Source organism: Copidosoma floridanum, unplaced genomic scaffold (genome assembly GCF_036245765.1).
Source record: "Copidosoma floridanum isolate Cflo_tuat_1 unplaced genomic scaffold, Cflo_Japanese_pri ptg000029l, whole genome shotgun sequence".
Classification (NCBI taxonomy): domain Eukaryota; kingdom Metazoa; phylum Arthropoda; class Insecta; order Hymenoptera; family Encyrtidae; genus Copidosoma; species Copidosoma floridanum.
The window spans coordinates 6,766,448-6,781,516 of NW_028321906.1; positions in this window are offsets into that span (position 1 = coordinate 6,766,448).

Here is a 15,069-nt window from a genome sequence, read left to right on the forward strand (position 1 = left end):
ATAGAGGCAATGAATTACGATAAAAAAGGCGTAATATTAATGATTTGTGTGACCTCCCAGTCATTTCAATATTTTTAAGATACTGTTGAACAAATTATTGTTTACAATATTTCTGTCACACCAAAATACAAATTTTGTCATAAGGTATTCCGTTTCGAAAGAAAAAGCGATTAGATCATGTATAGCATCAGCTGGAAATCAATATTTTCCGACAGAGTCTGTAAACGTTTTTTGAGAAAAACCCATCTTTAGAGCAATTTTTTCAAGTTAATCATAAACAAATGGCAATTTATAACTTGTTTGCTGCCACAGACTTAGAAATCTTTTGTGTGATCATTGCAAAAGAAAGACATTGAACCTTGTACAATCTCTCAGTCATAAATATAATCAATTAATATATCACCAACGAATAAAAACTACACACCCCTAAAAATGCAATAACTTCCAAACTCACCTGTAAAATGCTAAAGGCATTCAGTGCTCCTGATTCGATACGACCAAAAAAAGAATAGAAAAAAAAAAGTTGAAGAGATTCCCGTGAAACGAAAATCGAAAAGATAGCAAAGAGCTCCCACTTACAGAAACCTCCCGCGTCAGCAACTCGGGCTTTTTTGCATTCAATGCGCTCCTCCCTCCTTTTCTTTTCTTTTTTTTCTTCCATCACCCCCACCATAAGCACCGGCAGCAGTACAAAGTGTATCGGATTCGATAGAGACTCGAAACAAGAAAAGAAAAGGCCCGCGAGGGAGTCTCGGGTTGAGGTGCGATTCGGCACGATTGGTTGTATTGGTGGTGGGGTACAGCCAGTCTCGGGCATTTTCTCGAACAAATCGAGGCGCAATGGCGAAACCGTCCATGGAAACCCAGAGCTGAAATAAAATTTGAAATTGAGCTCTAATATTTTCTTTCTGAAAAAAAAAAAAAAAAAAAAAATTATCCTACATATTCATTGGCCTTATCAGAGCCAAAGCCGAGTAAAGTACAAAGAGACCATAAGTACACTTCTCGCTCGTGCATGTGGAAAAGAGGCGCACACGTCATAATGGGGCAATGCACTCGCCGGGGAGCACCGCCGCGGCCAAGCCTATTATTCTAGGATGGCGATTTTACGCGGCGGCTGGGAGAAAAAGAATACGACAACGACGACGAAGAATAAGGACGAGGAGGAGGAGGAGGGATAACGAAAAAAAAGCTTCTCGCGCTCGAGTGTGCATACGTAGTGGGGCCGGGGTAATCGCGTGTATGCTCGCGGTTGTTGCGCGTGTCTTTTGTACGTATATGTATATATGTAAGGCAGAGCAGGCTCGTGTATGTTAACGCGCTGCAGGATGAAGAGATGCGGCACAAAGCGGGGAAGGGGAGATTATCGGGTAAAAATAGGCGCCTGATAATTCACAGGACACGATCGGCAGGTAGTTACGAGCAGGCACTTTTCCCCGGCTATCTCTTGTGATTCGCGAAATCGTCGGCCGTGTACAGAGGAGACTCTCTCTCTCTCTCTCTCTGCAGCTGCTTTCCCGGTGTGCTTATAGAGAGGAGGTTGCAACGGGAGGAGATTACTGTGGGACTGTGTATAATTTTGAAATGCTGAATTTTGCACGGAGATAAATCATATCGAGGGTAGCGACAAAACTTTTTTTTCCTTCGCGGAAATGGGAGGATGATTGTTACGGGATGTGAGTCGTCGCTGCACAGCTGCGGCGATAACTGTAGCAATTGTTTACTTAAGTTGTTACGGTAATTGTTGCCAATGATGCCAGTCATCTCGAGCTCATTCTACAGGAAGGGCGTTTTTACGGGATCCCCCTTTTTTTTACCCTCTTGGGATTGAACAATGTTATCTGAAACGGTGATGCGTGTGGTTGATGTATTCTACGTTTTGTAACGAGCAAAGACGAGTTTTTCATCTTTCACAATAAATATTTCATGAATAACAAACTAAAAACCTACAGTGTCGAAGGAAATGTTTAACACACGGCGAGGTATAGATTTTTCACACCTCAGCCTCCGACTTTTTTACAAACAAAAAATTCCCACAGTCCGTCCACACAGAAAAATTTAATAACTTTGTGCAAAAACAGTGCCACAAGCCTAAGACGATCGGGATGAGGGAAAAAAAAAAAAAAAAAATTCCCAGCAGAGCGAGACCGATACAGACAAATAGATCTCACACGCGAAGGGGAGGGCAGCACACACACCCACCCCAGCGCGAGAAAGAGGGGCCAGAATGAAGTCTTTTAGATCTCGCGCGAGGCGCGCGGACAAAACACAGGCTGCCCCTCTCGCGCGGAGTACGTAATCCTCCACCACAGGCCCCGGCAGTCCTCGGCGGCGGCGGCCCCTTGCTCTCGCGCGCCGGAACGTATAATAAGAGTGTGATTAGCATTATTTACGGCCGGTTAACTATTAACTCATAAATCAAACGGGGACGACGTAGCCGCGTATCTTTTTCTCTCTTGTTCCCGCCTTTTTTTTTTTTTTTTCATTCTGCCCGCCTGCCCGTGAGCGCGTATATACACCGCGGCATCTCCTCCTCTTCTTTCTTCTTCCTCTCCTTTTCTTCTCCGTCGTCGTCTTTGTCGTTCCGCACTGGAGAGCACCGAGCGAGCCGCCTCTCCGGCTGCCGTTGTTTTCCACCCCCTCTGCGTCCTTTGGGGTGTTCTCACCGCGTCATGGGAAACAACGACGCGAATACACCTCTCTTTTATGTAAAATGTAGTTGCTTTTTTCCATTACAAAAAATATAAAAAAAAGAAAGTCCGTCACTGGTCACTCCATCGATCCATGTTGCCTGCTAAATGCAAAAATTCATTGTAATTTTCCCTCGTCAATAGAACATCTCATTTCGCGTTTGACAAATACACGTATTTTCTCGAATTATCGTGTCCCGTACAAAATATATATGTGATACTTGTTACAAGGAAGTATACGCGCCGTTCCAACGCTATCTTTCATTTCTGACGTTCTCTCAGTGTCTTTATCCGCGTACATATACGGTATACGCGTGTGCGATATCCGGCAATCTGTTGTCCGGGCTGCCGATCGCTCGGTCCGATAAACCGGCCGGTCTCCCTCACACGGCCAAGCGTCTTTCCCAGCGGCGATGATCCTCTCTCGTGTATCTTGTATACTCGCGGCTAGAGTGTACGTCCAGCCCTTTATGCTGTCAAATAATAAAGAGCCACTCGATTTAAATGATATTTTTCACAATCTGCTTGACACTTTTTGTCTACGGGCGGCCCGACCGGCTGGTCTTCAATTACGCTCGCGCCGATGTACGCGAGAATTATGCGACTAGAAATTACAGTGCTGTCGGATAAGGTGATGATGATTTCATTAGAGGAATATATATATACAGCAATTTTTCTCCTTTTTTTTTTCTTCATCTCCTTCGGGTTGTGACTTCATCTCTCTCTCTTTTTCTCTTGGTCTCCAATGAGAGCTGCGCATTTGCATGATTACACATTGGAAATTATTGATGCTGCGTAATTAAATAACAAAGCGTGCCAATGGCCCGGCGTGGGATTTAACTTGCTATTAATGTTTCTCTTTTTTTCTTCTTCTTAATTTTTCCTTTCTCTCAAATCGTATTAATACATACAACACGCGCACTCGATGTAATAATACCCACTTCCTTTCGTTAACGCGCTTCGCTTTTGCATTATTATTATCATCATCGTTATGAGTATCAACATCTCAATTTATCACCTCGAAGAAAAAGAGTCTCACTCGAGTGTAATTGAACAAGTGAACTTTTACGAGAGTAAATAATGACGTGCATTCGCATAACAGCTTTGCACCGTACACGCCAAAATCTCGTGCATTTTACAGTTCATAATTAAAATTGGAAACAAAAAAAAAGAAAAATATCTGAAACTCCCATCTCCACAAGAGTATATACTCGCAGGAACGGCTCGACATCCCTCAGCCCCTGCCTTTCCGTTCGAGGTCTCGTAATTTCCTTATCACAATTCAGCGGCACTCCCCCGGCAGAGAAAGAAAGCCCCCCCCCCCGAGCTCCCCAGCGTTATACGGGGACGGGACAACGGAACAGAAGCACATAGCAGTGGCGACGGCTTCTTTAATTCTCGTGGAATGAGTCCGCTTCCCGACGTGCGCGCTTTGCAAGTCAAATCGGCCCTCCCTCCTGTGGGGGGTGGGAGAGCCCACGGTCGGGAGACTTTTTTTGCTCTCCAAGGTGTCGGGATGTATATGCCTGCCAGCTACCTCAGTAGAAAACAATGGCGATCGTGTATGCGGTAGATGAAATGAAGGCTTTGTGGGTGACAGTGGAGGTGATCTGTGGACTTTTTTGATGCGTAAAGGGTTTGTTTTTATCGAAGTGCGTTGCTGTTACAGGGATTGCGCGAGTGATGATTATTTCCATAGACATTGGAAAAGAGAAATAAATCTAGAGTTCAATAGCTGTTAAGTAGCAAGAAAACAGTAAAAAAAAAAACAATACAAAGATTAATTCTCGTTTATTAAGATAAAAGAGATATAAGTGCACATACATTCTTATGCGTTCATATTTTTTATATTTATATTTTATTTTTTCATGTATATTTCCTTCTCCTTATCTCTTTATCTAGTCTGTTTCCAGGTTATTTATCACATTGGACCATCATAAACTATTGAGCATCGATAACTTGAAATTTTGTCTTTTTGTGCTCCTCTTTCATAATATCATTTTTATTTGTCTCGGGGTCTTCATCTCTTTTGTCTTTATTATGCATGTACATCTAATTTTTAAGTATCCTAAATCTCTTTATCTCTATTGTATGCATTATTTCGTGTATTTGTTTACATGTCTCTGTATTTTATTATGTTTTTGCAACCAAGACACAAAGATCAAAGTTTTTGTCGCTGTCTCTTAATCACTGTTTCCCTTTTTTTTAGTCTTTCTTTAAATGTACTTATTTGTAACTTTACAGTCTTGGATCTGTATGCAATGATCATGGTCTCTCTGATCATATATTTATAGAATTGTAACTTTTCATCTCAGGTACTCTTGTCTCTTTTTGTCTGTCTCTAAACATTCATCACTGCATATCTGTCTCCAGAAAACCTATTCTACGTCTATGTTCATCTAGTAGTGTCTATTTTCAATAAATAACCTTTAATGAATTTATGTATGCCAAAACGTAATTAATTTTATCAATATATTTAATCATTTTTTAACCATCTTAGACCACGTAACCAACATAAACCGGAAATTCAAGTAACAAACACAACATTTTCATCAAACTTTTAAGAATTGACAGTGGTATAATTTTCATCGGGAATAAACGTACCCCCACAAGAAAGAGGGATATAAAAAAAATAGGGGAAGGATCGCAAATAACTTAAAGATGACCGCGTGTACACTCTCAACTCCACTTGATCTCTGCCCCTTCTTCTTTACACTTTCTTGCTCTCCCCCAACTCTCCGGCTCCTCTACTTTTTGCTCCGCTTCCTTTTTTTTTTCTTTCTTTATTTCTCGCGTGTTGGCAAATCCTCTTCCGAACGCTGAGCACGCGTCGGCGGTTAGTTCTGATTAGCGACAGCCCGAATGACATACCACTGGCAGCCAAGATCGCGTGCTCCGAATACCGACCTCTCCGCTCCCCCTTCCCCCCTCCCCCCGTGCTCTTTTATATCGCAAGCTCGATCGTCGGCTCTTCCTTTTCCCGTGTCCGCCCGCAGCCACCCCCACTCGCCGCGAGGCGACAAATCGCCGTCGCGCTTCAATTGGCTCTGGAAGGCGCGCTCATGGCCGAGTGGGTCTCTTTTTCTCTTTCTTCCTCCGCGCAGAATGTAATAAAATTTTTAAGGGCACGTCGGGCCGAGGGTCCCTCTTCTTTCTCCTCTCGTTGTGAATTAGTGTGCTGGTGTGCGTGTATAGTATAGTGGGCGGCGTCGTGGAAACGAATGCGCCCAGCTCTTTTTGCCTCTTCTTCGAGACGTCGAGTAAAAATAAGACCTAATGAATATTCAGTAATCGATATCAGTTTTCGCATTGAATTTTTCAGTCCGTCCTCTTTATCTATACTCTTTTTTTTTTTTTTTTCTCTTTTTCTTCGGTTTGTTCTTTGTCACGTACTTTTATGCAAACCGGTCTAGTTGTTCTTTGGAAAAATCTTAACTATACATATAAGGTAAAACGCCCAATACTTGGACAGATTTTTCGAAACTAATTTTAACGCTCATATTCCGAAGTTAATGTGCAATACTTCCATATTTTTTAAATAATTACTTGTAATTAGGATGCCTTAGGATTATATAACACACAAAAAATGTTTTAAAATAGCTCTTAAATAATAGTTATCGTACATTTTAAAACATGTCAACTTATCGGAGTAGTTGGACAATCATTCTCGACTGTCGTAGTAGTTGGACAACCTTGAAAACCAAAAGTTGGACAATGCTGCAGTACTTGGACAAGTTGGAAAGCAGTACTTGGACAATACTAACTTAAACGATTTTACAGTTGTATAAATTACGATAAGGCACAAGTACTTATTAAAACTAAAGTATGTATTTAGATAAATACCTTATAACGAAAAAATGTTAACGAAGGGGATAAATAATAACAAATTTATTACGTAAAATTCGTAAGTAAAATTATTAATCTTTTTTCCAAAAATAATTTATTAAATGCAAGATAAATCCCTCAGGGTGCATTTTGATTTTCAACATTTTCAATTGTGAGGAATCGCACTTCTCCTTCTTGATTTGAATTTTCTTTAGAAGGAACTGCATCTCTTCAATAGCAAACGAATTATCCAACTCAATTAAGCTCTCACCTCGGTACTCAGTTTTTTCAATTATTCTATCAGTGAGATAGTGTAAAACCAATTTTACTGTTTTTTTTTTAATTTTGTTATTTAAGATTTATTTTTAATAAGACTATAATTTTTCTTACTTTTCTTTTTTGTTTTTGTTGTATGACCTCCACTTTTGTTCTTTTTCATTATTTTATATTTTTTTAAAAACATTTTTCCTCTTTTCAGAACCCATACTTCATCTGTATTTACAGTGAATTGGAGGTTAACTTTTAAAAATGTTGAAAAAACAATTTTCTTAAAGCGGTGCACCCCTTAACAACAAAACTGATTAGTAAAGTGTTTTTTTTCTACAAAGTACTTCACTTTTTATACACTTTTGTTTAAAAAATTCGCATAAAAGATTAACTACGTTAAAAGGTAAACAACTTTGATTGTATGTCCATGTACTGGCTACGACGTTTTTGTGCCTATGACCTGAAGTTGGACAAGAGCTCCACGTCTGTCCAACTACTACGAAATCGTGAGGTGTACTTGGACAGCTAATTTTACATTATAAAAATTTTTTTTGTCCACGATTACATTAGAAATATTGTTAATTAATGTAAAAGTTGTAAAATAATACCATACAGCATTTATACAAATGCATTGGATTAATTTTAACGAGCATTACCTATTATCAAAATCATAGAAAACGGAGAAAAATTATCGCAGTCTTATGGCGCCTACGGTGAAATTTAGAATCATTCGCATGTATTAAATGTTGCTGAAATTTTTTTAAAAATTCAAGTATATCATCAATAATAATCATAGCAATATTAATCTATTACGTTTTTTAAAATATCTCTTTTTTATTTGCTACAATGACTGATTTTCCACTGTCCAAGTATCGGTCTGAATTTCAGTTTTGTCCAAGTATTGGGCGTTTTACCTTACTTGGAACTTTGCACTACTTATCTTAAGTACTCAATGATTGCATCAACTCACTGAATCAATCATTGAATTGTAATAAAAGTCCGATAACATCAGCAGATGTTATTTACTCGCCAGTACTGTAACTGGGTATATCGAGTTTATGTCATTCCAGTTGGAGTAAGCTCAATATCAACATTATATTATATCAAACAGACTAATCGTTGGGCATGTTGTTGCATAAGCTGATTGTTGCGATCAAGAGAAAACAGTTTACTCGACCTTAAAGGAAAAAAAAAAAAAAAAAAAAAAAAAAAAAAAAAAAAAATATAAAGATAAACGCTAGTGTTGGGGGTCTCAGCAACACTTTTGAAAATAGCGGAATCCATTGTGCACTTGTTCTTTGTTATAACTTTAAAGCTGATGTGTACTTAAGATCGACATTGGATAAAGATAGATTTAAATAAAGTGTCTAGATTTCATTAAATTGTTACATCTACTGACTTCGTTTTTTATTTGCAGACTGGACGTATTGGTATTACGCTCATTGTCAAATTATTTCTGTATAAACACTACCAAATAAATTAATCTCGCACAGACAAAACCTCTGAAATAAGGATAAGCAAGGTAAACCATGTTCACTCGTGCAAAAAGGGTTTAGAGGATAAAATGTTTTATGATAAAGGTAAGGTAAATAAAAATATTACATTAAATGTAATATAAATTAATGCAATACGAGAAAGTGAAATACAATATAATAAAACGTAAGAAAATAGTGTATTATTGCGTAATATAATATAATAATGTATGTTGACAAACTACGTGAAGTATTAAGTACATAATTTGTAGGAATTGCATTAAGGATTTTTTTGGGTCAAAAATTTTTCGTTATGGTAAAAAGTGGATTAAAAATTTAATTTAATTTGATTTAATTTCAATATTGTGTATAACGTAAGTGTGGTTCGTATCAAGATATTCAAACATTAACTAAAACCTTTTGTACGTCTATTAAGGCTAAAGTAAGTAGATACTAACAATATTAACTATTGTTCTAGTAAAAAATCTGAAGTGTTTTTTATAGAGTTATACAGTAAAATAGATTTTATCGTATCCCACTTCTCGTACTTAATTTCTTAATGATCAATTCTCTTACTGCCTGCCATTTGATAAACAAAAGGAAAAAAAAGATCATGGCAAGTAGTACAAATACAGATTTTTTCTCCTTCCTCTAGCACAATTTTTCACTCCCAGCAACCGTAAAACCAGCCTCCCTCCAAAGTACATCCACACCTATTATGCACGCACTCAGTAGCTGCAGCTCCAAATTTAATCCACGAGCCCGGAATCTCAGCTAGCTTGACTAGCTTCATCTCCTTGCGCCGGAACTTTCCTTAATACCCCTGGAAAAATAATTTCCCTCCCCAGGAGAGAAGCCCGAGCGCCCAGCAAGCAACCGTGTACAGCACGAAGAGACACGCTGTCGAGGAGAGCAAGTTGCGAAGGCGACCTCCTAATTTACACCCTGACCCGGCCGTTAGTCCTCCTCCACCACCACAACCGCGTCAGTTTATCGTGCTCGTAGGTAGTCTCGCACACTTTGCCTCGTGTTTTCGCGGGGCAAGGGAGCGTCTGAAAGTTTGCCGGAGATTAAAACGCTTTAGTAATTAACTGGGTCCTCTCCTCACCTAGCCCGCGCTAACTGTTACCTAGGCTCCCGCGCGTCCCCCTCTGCTCTTCGCCCTCGTCTTTAGAGACACTTTGTCTTCGCGAATCCTCTCTGTACGTGTACCCCACCCACCCTCCGACTCCGGTTTTGCCTGCGGACCGTCGCTAATTCTTGTTAAGGAGTCGCATTGACTCGACGACTTGTTCGTTAGCGCACATTTTTTAATTATTTTTTTACGTTTCTATCCTTTCAGTGATTTACTAATGGGCCAAAATTTCTATGAAAGAGTGTATTTACATTATTCTCGAAAATGCTTTTGGAACAGAGCCCGATTAATTACGTTAATCGAATTGAAGTCATTTGTCAGCACGGGATCGGCCAATAATTACCCCAATCGGAATGAAGAAAATGAGAGAATCAGTCACAGCCCCTCCTGTAGTTCTCACTCCCTCAAGAAATTAAAGATTCGCCCCTCGATTTTTCACGGCTCCATCTCCTTGCCCACAACACCTTCCTAATTCCCCCGAAAACAGAAACAGCTTCTTTCTTCCATCCCCCATTGACCCTCTCTCTCTTGTTTTTCGAATTTCTCGTGTAATAAGGGTCTGTCGAGCGGAGAGGGGTGCCCAGAGTCGAGTTACCTCGGCAACGTCGCTCCGCAGAGTCCAAGGAGTTGCTCTGCGCAGCAGCAGCTTGTTGCCATGGGCGACCTTCTTTCCTCACCCTCTTCAGGAGAAGCGCTTCCGCGCACGCCTGGGATTCAATTCCGAAGTGAGAGGTCGAATAATTGCTCTGCTGAGCAAACTCTTGTACTTGATGAGGAGACAAGTTTTTGGGCGTAAGGGAACTTTACTTATTGTTATTTATAAGTATATTTTTGTTTGTTTTCTACAACAAAACAACTTTTGTGCCTCAATCAGTTCTACGCCTGCTCGAATGCACAGTATATATTTATCAAGCTGATGTTCTTGCTGTGTTGTCAGTTGTACACTTTTCTTTTGCCACTGTGAATGAAAGTTGTTACTTGATTAGTAGTGATTTTACGTATTCTCCTTACAAGTCATGTTTATGTCACAAACCACGAGCATTTTACCTTTTTTTTTTATTTGCTTATTTGAAACTTTTTTTTGTTTGCGTATAGAAAAAAAAGTTTTTTATATTATTATGTGTCGAAATAAATCGATAAAATAAAGATATACAACTTTGGTTTTAGCCGTATTTTTTTTCTCTCATTAAATTATACAAATGACTATGTTATGATTACTCAAATTCGTATGAATTACAAGTTTTAACACCGTATTATTTATTTCCATACGTTACCGAATGGAAAGCCGCTCAAATGCGTCGGAAAATAATTTATGATCAGATATTTTATCTCGGAGATAGTTCGGAGTAGAGGCAGTGATTACTTCTATGGTAGTATTTTATCTGTACCCTTTCACTTTTCAGTGACAAACACATTTGAAAGAAAACATTTCTTTACCAGCTACATCGAATTCAAATAACAGTAAAGTATACAACGTGTGATTAGTGCAGATACCCCTCATTAAACACAATTTTTACGACTTTTTAAAAGTTAATTTTCCCCAGTGATAAACACTTGATTGTACACATATATCTCATTACTTTAATAGTCGTATGAATATTATGTAAAATCTTGATGACAAAAAATCAAATCCTCCCCTTGTTCTTTTGGTTCCGCGCGTAATTCTACACGATCGAAATAGGTATACATAAATGTATTTATGATCAAAATAACACACTATCGGGTCTCCCTAGATTAATTCAAACGTCGGAATTACACGAATCTCCATCATCGGCCTAATCACCCACTCCCCACATCTCCCAGGCTCTCCCCGTAAGAAATTCGTTTTCGCCGATCCCTCACGGTGTGCGCACAAAAGCGTATACATTATCGAGGGACTCGCGTGTCGAGACCGTACACACGGCTGCACCTAATAAATGGGACGGATTTTTCAAATAACTTGGATCGGAGGGGGCGCGCGCGCTTACCACTCTTTTAAAGCCCGCAAAAATTACAAGGCAGCCGAGAGCCGCCCTCTCGCATGCGCGGAAACCTCCTTCGGTATCGCGAGGGGGAGCCCTCAAAAGCGCATCCGTCCGAATCAGAAACGCGCTTTTTCACGCGCGATTGAGACGTGCGCTGCTCTCGGGAATGAGAGGGAAAAATGTATGGAAAGAAAAAAAAAAAAAAAAAAAAAAAAAAAGGAAGAAACTTCAGCGACGCGCGCCCGGTTATTTGCGCGGCGCGAGGAAGATTACAAGCGCGCGCGAGTTTTTCGAGACTCGCTCATGAGTCTCGTGACGGAAGAAAAAGGAAGCGAAAAAGAGGTGCATGGGCAGGTAAGAAGAAGAGAGAGTCTGCGCGGGTTTGTGAAAAATTGATCGACCGCGATATCTTACGTTTAGAGGGAAGGACGGGAGATACGACGGAGTCGTCGTCGTCTACTGTTGTATGACGACGGCGACGTGAGAGGGAGTGGAGGGAAAAGAAGAAAAAGCAGGGCACGCGTCGGCCATACATCAAATAATGCCCGCGTGAGAGAGAGAGAGAGGGGCTTTAATGCCTCGCGACTTAAACAACGATACACGGCTTCGTGCTGCTGGCAGCTACTGCTGTGTTACATGAATACTATGGGATGGCTGTGGCCACGGGAAGTGCGTCTGCCGCAGAATAGCAAATAATCTCGGTGAATGAGATTATAATGTCTTCGTACTTTCTTTTTCTTTCTTTTTTTCGTCGTCCGAGCGTGGGATAAAGATTTTTTTTCGTTGGTGACTTGTTGGGTTGAAAAAAAAACTTTATAAGTAATAAGAGTTATCTATCGCTCCACATTTTAGAAGTTAATTTTCCCTCTGAGTAAAATAGATTTCACTACTTTCATGTTGACATTTCCTCATTTAGAGTGATACTGTCACCTTTGACGCGTGAATTTTTACTTTAAAATTGGGGTGACAATTAGTATTAGGTTTAAAGTTTCCCATAACATTATTGAAATTCAAAGTAAAGACAAGTAATGATAAGTAAAAATTAGTAAAGATTATTAAAGATTTGTAAAGATAAATGAAAATGAATAGTGATGTAGGTAGGGATAAAGAACCTTATGGTAAGTGAAGAATAGTAAAGACGAATGAAAGTATAGAGGATGATAAACAGACACATATGGGAATGGAAAATCTGATGAGGAATAAAGAAAAGCAATGGTAAGTAAGGATTGGTTAACAGCATCAAAGACGCATGAGGATGTATTAAGATTAACAGTGACAGGTTGTGATAGAGAATTCAAAGTAATGAGAGGTTATTATGAATAATGGTAGGTCAAGCTAAACAAGGATATTTTCGTGATAATTTTAATGTCTTATCCCTCAAAAATATCATGGAAATTTTTTTTCGATTGGTAAAAATAATAGTTCTAAATAATGGTCAATTTAATTTTCTTTTTTTGTTTTGTATTTCTCAGGTTGTCAGAAATTTGAGTCCGTAAATCCATAGAGATTTGGACGTAGTGTTGATGATATGATTATTAATAGTGCATCGAGAATTATAAACGATGATCGAATATGTGGAGGTAGAAATACTGTTCATTGGAATTGTTGTGGATTTGAATTTCAAAATGGCCTGGTAAACATCTCATGGTGAAATGGGTAATGAGATTGAGAATGACGATATACGAGTTATTAATAATTACTGGAGACTTAAGTGGCGTGACTATCAGTTAGGAATAATATGCAGCAGGTTGAATGCTAGTCTATTCTTGGAAAAAATAAAAAATAAAAATAAGTGAATGTCAAACCATGTTGAAAAATGATATAAAAGTTTACAAAATCAATATATCTAAGTAGCAAACACAATCACCAAAGAATCACTCATTCATGATATTCAAGTAATCAAATTATCTCCGATATGAATGATGCCAAACCAAGTTTTCTCGAACTCTTAAATATAAAATAGACAAACTTGTTGGTAGGCTAAATTATTTCCAAGCACCCTCTACACAATTAATCTTGAAACAAAAAAGTATAGAGGGAACAAAGAAACAATAACGAGTCAATTACCAAAGCCGCTGATCGCGTCGTACAAGCCAGCACTGGCCCACCTTCCGGACGACTCTAGAGGGACCGTAGACTAATTTTAATTTTCTAATTTTTCCTAGCTCGCACGCAGGAAGCCCCGAGGCGAGTGTCTTTCCCTTTCTTCCTTCCTTCCCTTGTGCCGCATCCTCCGGTACTCTCCAGCTCCCTTACAGCACATCGGAGCCGGAGAGTCCCTGGAGAGCCGGCGAAAGAGCGCGCGGCTAATTTCCTTGGAGCACAGAGAATGGACGTATAATTACTTAACGCCTCGAAGAGAGGGACACCCCTTGGCCTCTCTTCCGCTGCTACTGGCTTTTTATTAAAACCCAGAGAACGTTGCCCGAGATGCCCGGGGAGGAAGTGCATTTGCCGAACAAAAAGATCCGACTCGCGATACACCGACTGTATCTTGGCCGAGCTCTTGGTAATGAATAAAAATTTAATTAATCCAGTTTCGAGAATAGTCGTCCTTGTATGATACGCGTTGTTGTATCTACGTATTATTAAATGCATTTGCAGTGCTTTTAATTCAAATGAATATAAGATGAAGAATACGATTGTTATGGTAACGAATAAAGTATAAACGAAACATAAATTGTTCCTGATTTCGGCATCTAATGACTTCATTCGTCGAAGCACGTCGAGCTCGATATCTTTGTCGCCATCGCTGCTAAATATTCCGAAACGAGCAAAACGTAAAATGAAATTCTCAGTTACCCCACGGAAAACCAATCTATATAGAAAGCCACTGAAATTTATCAGCAGCGGTGAGCCAAATTAAATACGGCACGACGCGATGATCTTGAAATCAATTCTTCCCCCAAATCATCCTATCGGCAAGCACGGCCATCCACTGGTCGCATCAGCAGCAGTACCCTGTGGAAAGCCGGAGGGAGAGCTGGGTCGGCACTATTTTTAGTACATTGAAAAGCCTTGCTCTATCGGGTTGCCAATAAAGTCCACTTGACCTGGAATCTCGCCAGAGCTCCACTCCACTTTGGTTGTACATTGCGTTCTCCAGTCCATCGGTTCCTCCGGATGCCCTCTGAAAAAAAAAAACATTTCAAATAAAACATGCACCCCTTTAACAACGCAACAAATGATTATTGAAAAACCGTACTTTGTAAGAATCGTACTATTATCATTATACTTTTGTACTTTTTGTTTTAAAATATAGCAAAACCCAACACCTACTAGATTAAATTGATCAAGAAGAAAAATAAAAAATCGATCCCACATTTTCCCTCTCATACGTGGTTGACAATCTGTCGCACAGGAGAGAGGCCTATCGCTATAGGTCTTATCATTACTTGTAAGTATACACAGTTCGTATGGTCTCGGGATCAGGAAGACAAAGAAAAATAAAAGAGGTGGGAGAAGGAGAAGGTGGCTGTGTCAGCAGAGAGGCCTCCTCGCACTGGTTTCTGTATACTAGTGGGTTGTGGGTTGTGGCTGGTGTTAGATACACACCAGAGTTTAGTGTAGTACCCGCGGGTGGGGAGGAGCCATCTTGCGGGAGCGAGAGAGGAGAAAGAGAGCATGGGGCAATTGATTCGAGCTGCCTCTGCCTGTCTCCCCCCACCGCTCCATCACTACGTCCCACCACCACCACCACCCGCTATCTCGCTGAT